The sequence below is a fragment of the Balaenoptera ricei genome, chromosome 15 (genome assembly GCF_028023285.1).
Source record: "Balaenoptera ricei isolate mBalRic1 chromosome 15, mBalRic1.hap2, whole genome shotgun sequence".
NCBI classification, from domain to species: domain Eukaryota; kingdom Metazoa; phylum Chordata; class Mammalia; order Artiodactyla; family Balaenopteridae; genus Balaenoptera; species Balaenoptera ricei.
Genome location: NC_082653.1, coordinates 53,516,902 through 53,523,107, shown reverse-complemented (window position 1 = coordinate 53,523,107; position 6,206 = coordinate 53,516,902).

Genomic DNA, 6,206 nt, shown 5'->3' with positions numbered 1-6,206 from the left:
GGCTTCCCTGGTGGTACAGTGGTTGAGAATCTGCCTGCCAATGCAGGGGACATGGGTTCGAGCCCTGGTCTCGGAAGATCCCACATGCCGCGGAGCAACTGGGCCCGTGAGCCACAATTACTGAGCCTGCGCGTCTGGAGCCTGTGCTCTGCAACAAGAGAGGCCACGACAGTGAGAGGCCTGCGCACCGCAATGAAGAGTGGCCCCCGCTCGCCACAACTAGAGAAAGCCCTCGCACAGAAACGAAGACCCAACACAGCCAAAAATAAAAATAATAAAATAAATAAATTTATAAAAAAAAAAAAAAAAAACAAAAAGGCTTTATAGAAACCTTCTGGATGCTGTACTCTAGAAAATAACGAGGGAAACGGGCCGTGGGGAGGGGACCCACCGTGCCCCTGCTGCCCCCACATCCGTGTCTGCCGAAGGCCTGTGCCTGTTCTTCATCTCAAGGGGGAGCCCAGGCCTGCTGCTGCTCATTCCTCTGGTTCGTAGGTACTCATTCATCCACACATTTGCGCCCCTCCCCCAAACCCCGCAGGCCTACAGTTAAGAGCCCTCAGCAGGCGCTGAGCTCCCACCCTCGATGATCCAGGAGAGGCCAGGAGAGGCCGAGGCCCAGCAGCATTGCCCGGGGTTTGTTACATGCAGGCTTGGGCCGCCCATACCCACTGGGTCAGAATCTGCGTTTTAACAGGATGAGTTTATGAAGCCTGCTCTGGCCTGTGTGCTGGGCCCTGTGGAGAAAGGGGAACAGGCCGGCACTTCCGGTCATCTAATGGAGGAGACAGACTGGCCTGTCCTCTGTGCCAGCTGCGAGGGTCAGTGCTCAGATGGCCCAAAGGGACAGCTTCCTGGAAAAGGGGGTTTGTGAACTGGGCCTCAGCGGCGTGCAGCATTCAGGGAGGCGAAATGGGGCTTCTTGAACACATACTGTGTTTCCTGATTTGTGACCAGGCGGAGGGGACCCAGCCTTCCCCGTGTCTGCTGCCCAAGGGCAGACGGCTAGAGGGAAGCCTCGGCTCAGATCACACCGCTTTGATCAGACTGAAGATGGAGCCTGGCCTGTTCTAGAAGCTACCATGCGTTTCTTGTATGAAGGGCTTGACGCCCCCTCCCGAGTATGGGCTGTGTCAGGGAAATGAAGTGGAGTTAGGAAGGAGGGAGCCGACCCAGGGTCCTTACCCTGCTCACTGGCTCGCGGGGGAGACCATGCAGCTTCGGGTGCACTCCCTGGGGGGAGGCCTGGGAGCCTCACTCCTCGGACAGTGTCCTGACTCCGAGAACGCTACCAACTCCAGGTGGAAAAGGAGGTTTTGGGGGAGGGGTTAAAGTTGATAAAAAGCCACCAGCAGGTAAAGGCAGGGAAGGTGGGCCTGGGGACTGAAGACCTTGGCCCGTCGGGTCTGTGCAGCGCGTCCCCGGAGGCCAGCAGGGGTCAGCAGTGGGCCTGGCCATGGATCGGCCAGTGCAAAAGCAAGGAAAGAGGGTTAAACCAGCCACAAAGAAAAGAAACCACCACAGCCGGAGAATCGGCGGCACCCAGGAAAGCATCACCTTTCCAGAGGATTTAAACCTGACTCAGGAGCTAGAGAATTAGGTCCAGCTAACTGGTTGAAAAGGAGCCGATGATGAGCTGCCCTCTCCCAGCACCCACAGGGAGCCTGGAGGAGCCAGCGGCCATGGCCTCGTTCTGGGCAGCAGGCACAGGCGTTCCCGTGCAGAAGCTCTGCCAGTCGCCACGGGGACTCAGCATAGGAAGAACGTGAGCTGAGCTCCAGGGCAGCGGAACGTTCACCCATCAGCGAAAACGATGAGACACCCACGCTTCACTGTGATGTGACCTCCTGGGCTGGTCCTGCTTCCTGTGGCCTGGCCTCGGCCTGGACATGTTCACTCAAGGCAATCAAAGGACAGCCACAGCCCAGCTTGAGCAGGGCCCCAGCAAGGGGGCCTTGCAGCCTGCACAACCCCAGAAAGGCCCGTGCAGGCAGGAAGCCTCAGGTTTTTGCTGAGCTGGGAAGGGCCTGCCCAGCTGACCACAACTCTGGGTGGATAGAAAGCCCCAGAGTGAGAACGACCACGGGAGACCTCACCCCAAACGTACAAAAACCCCCAGGAGAGTCAGGAGAAGGCCCCGAACTTCTTAGAGGAGCTGGCAGAGGGAGCCTGGGGCCCAGCCCTACCCAGCCATGGGACATCCCTTCTAGGTGGGGAGGAAAGGTGGGGGGCAGTGCTGACTCAGGGGTGCCCCGAGATTCCCCACAGAGGATGCTGTTTCCTTTTGTGCTCAGGATCCATCGACCCTGAGCCGTGGAGGGAGGAGCAGAGGGGCCTCCTGGCCTCTGTCGTGTGACAGATACCCACCCAGCCCCTGTGGTTTCCAACATCCTGTGGGCGGCCTGCTCTCAAACGCCTTCGCTGCACCTCTGGCCAGGGCTGCAGCCGCCAGTCTGCACTCTGCCTGCCTGAAGCCTCAGCAGGCTTCTCCAGGGTAGCCACCGTGTGTCCCCCCAGCACCTGGCGAGCGCTGATGGAAGGGACAGAGGGAGTGAGGGGGGAATGGGAGGATGGCATTCTATGAAGCACTTCTGATCTGCCGCCTTGGTACCCTCCCCTCCATCATCCACGCGGCTCTTGAGGACAGGCTAATACAAGCACACGCCCCCTCCCAACTCCCCTCACACACAAGCTGCTACATGCACTTGAACCTACTACTCTCCTGCTCTATAACCATTGCTGGCTCCCACCTGCTCGCTGAGAAAATCTGAGGCCCCATCACTTTGCTCCCACCTCGTCATCTGCTTCTCTCAGTGGTTTCACATGACGTGGTTTGCTCCCTGTCACCAGAGGCTGTCCTGTATTTTTCCTCTACTGTAACTTTTCTCATGTTCACTCTGGGCTGTGTCCTTCCCCATCAATGCAGCGCATGTGCTGAGGTCCACCTCCAGGGGCCTGAGTGAACTGCCACATTCTGCTGTTTCAGGTGCAGCTGACCTGCCTTGGGGGCCCTTGACTCAGGAAGACACTGTGGGGTACAGCCAGGGCAAAGGTGCCTGTTGGGTGCTAGAGAGAAGGAAAGCAAGGGCGGTTAGAAGAAGGGGTGAGGAGGGCCACACACCGTATCAGAGCATGCCGGCCTAGAGTGGCAGGATGCAGTTCCAGCCCCAGCGAGGTCAGCTGCCTGCTGTGTGGCTTTGAGGAAGTCACTGAATGCCCCCAAGCTTGCCTGGTTTCCCTACCAACCCCCCAAAAGCAAAGGTCTGCTGATGGTGAGTCTGTTTTCCTTTGTGGCCTTGGTTGGACCACTTTCCCTTGAGCATCAGGTCTGCAGGGGCACTCAGTCCTTGAAACAAGACCCTGGCGTCACCCCTGCCTCTGACTTACAGGGTGGTGACAAAGCCAGAGAACTGGCCCGAGGCAGCTGCAGCTCACTGATTTGTCTGTAAGGTTGTTGGCTTTTGAAATCAGACAGGAAGGAGGGTTGAGGTGGAGCCCGGCACAGGAAGAGGTGAGGAGCCCCGGCTGCCGTGACAGCCGGTGGGCTCGGGGGAGTGCGGGAGCTGGCAGGCCGCGGCCCTGCTGCCCTGCACGGTCAGCACCTCCTGATCCCTCCAGACAGGGCTTCACTCCTGCCCTGGACAGATCCTGACGGCTCGGGGACCAGGTGACCAGCCACAGGGATTCCCAGGACATCCTCACACCCACCCAGCTGCCTCTGTCCACTGGAGCAGGGCTGAGCCCAGGAGTGCTGGGATGGACCCCCCCCGGCCCCCCAGCGTTGGTGGCATCCCTGGGGCAATGAGGCCCGGGAGGTAAGTCGAGTCCAGACTGCCTCAGTGCAGGATGGGGGAGGAAGAGGAGACAGCTGGCAGAAAGGACCATGACTTTGAAGGCCTGAGCCACTCTGTGGAGTGGTGGCTGGGGCAACTCCAGGAAGGTGTCCCCATGGGTGCCAGGAGCTGCTGGGAAGGACTAGATAACGGTGTGAAATAAGCAAACAGATGCCTAAGGACAGCCCACAATGGGCCAAGGCGACAAAGCCCAGCACCCCAGGTACCAATGATGGGACAGGAGGAGCAGGAAGTAGCTGGAAAGTGCTGCAGGCAGGCAGAGGTGATATTGAGCAGTGCAGCCCAGTGGTTAAACTTGGCATCAGCAGACCTGGGCACCATTCTAGCATCCCCCTTCCTCCCTTAAGATGGAGGGGACAATACCAGACCTGCCCAGGGTCCTGAGGACCAAGGGAGGTGGTGCAGGTGGGGTGGGGGTCTATCACCCAGTGCCTGCTCCATAAATGTCGCCCTAATGTTGGGTGAGCAGTCCCCAGGGGCCTCTCCCAGCTGCGCCCTCGGATGGAGGTGAGGTTCATCATTCTGAGACGGACGGTAATCACAGAGGCTTTCTCAGAAGAGGTGACATACAGCTGGTCCAGGGTGGCTATTGGTCATAGGGCCCTTCCCTGCGGCCAGGCTCCTGGGTCCCAGGGTTTTTCCCCGTCCCCTCAAAGGACACACATGCTTTCCCTGAGCCCTAGGGCTCACCCTTGGCCATTACAGGGAAACCTGCAGCTGGCTCCCAGGTGGGGGTGCAGGCTGGGCACCTCCTCCTCTGTCCCAGGGGTGCCAGGATCCCCAGGGTTGAGCCTGTCCCGGTCCCCAAGAGGGTTCCAGGGCAGTGAAGTTAGGAGAGCCGTGTCTCGCGGTGAAGGCACTGCTTCCTCCCTCCTCTGGGAAAGGCTGTTTGGTCTCAGGTGGTCAGCGGTCATGGTGGGGGGCGCAACCTAAGAGGGCTGAGAACTGAAGTCTCGGGCCCTGGGGGGCAGGGGACAGGGGCAGGAGTCAGGAGACAGGAACATCCGAGAAGCTGTGGCCTGGGACATGGGCAGCCCAGGAGGGAGGGCAGCACTGCAGGCCCCACAGTCACCAAGTGCAGGTGGGCAGAGTGGAGGCCGGCTGCTCTCACACAGGCCTGGCAGACGGGACTGGGGCCCCTGGAAGGAAAGCGTAGGACAAACCAGGCCTTGTTGGTAGAGACAATGAGGAAATCGGGGCCAGGGCCTCAGGGATGAGACAGAAGCCCAGCTGTGGAGCCTGAGGGACAGGGTCTGAGTGATTCCAGCACAAGGGCGCGCAGGCCCTTAGCTGTGTCCTGCCCCATGGATGAAGCACTGGAGGATGCATGGGAGCGGGGAAGCCCTACTCCAGGGAGGTGGCCGTGGACCCCCGGCCCTGCGTCTGTCTGGCCTTGCCCTGCCCGCTACAGCACAGACCCTCTGCAGACTGGCCGCCCTCTGGCCCTAAAAGCCCCCAAGGCGATCCAAGGCCCACCCTCCCTCAGTCTTCTTCCCTTTAAGCTGGGCTCTCAGGCCTCCTGCTGCTCACCAGAGACTGTCTACACTGGGCAGGGTCTACCTGGCTGTCCCTGGTGGCATGTGTGGCCACCGGATGTCACCCTGCTCAGAAGCCTGTGGTAGGTTCCACCCTGTGAGGGTGGCATCTGGGGCTGCAAGCAGGGCTGTCCACACAGGTGGCCAGGTAGCCACCCTCAGCCGCTGCTGGCTCTGGGAGGTCATGGGAATGGTGTGGCTCCTGGGCCAACTGCTGGGGTCTCCTCTTCTGTTCTTGTTGGGACAAGGTGTCCAAAGGTGAAGGCCAGGTTGGGGGGGCTCTTATCTGAGTGGGGCCTGCGTAGGGGTGCCAGATAACAGAACACCCTGTTAATACTGAATCTCAGATGAACAATGAGGTTTTTTTTTTTTTAAGTATAAGTATGTCCCAAGTAGTACATAAGATATACTAAAAGAATTATTTGTTGTTTGTCTGAAATTCAAATTTCACTGGGCGTCCTGTATCTTAATTTGCTAAATCTGGCAACCCTAGGCGAGCTCAGTGGGGCAAGAAAGATGGGTGTCTGATCAGGAGGGAATGTTGGCCCCACTGCTGAGTGGCTGATGGGACCCAGAGGCAAGGAGCTCACCCTCCCACCTTCCCAGGCACACGCAGGCCGGCCTCTTCCTCCCGCTCACTCTCGCCCTCTGCTGTCCCTTCTTTGTCACTTTCCTAGCCTCTCTCTGGCCCAGTGGTTCTCAACTCTGGCTGCTCATTAGAATCACCTGGGTAGCTTTAAAATGCATCCATGTGGGGGCTCTACCCCAGACCAGTGAAATCTCTGTGCAGTTGGGCTAAGCAGTGGCTTTTTTAAAA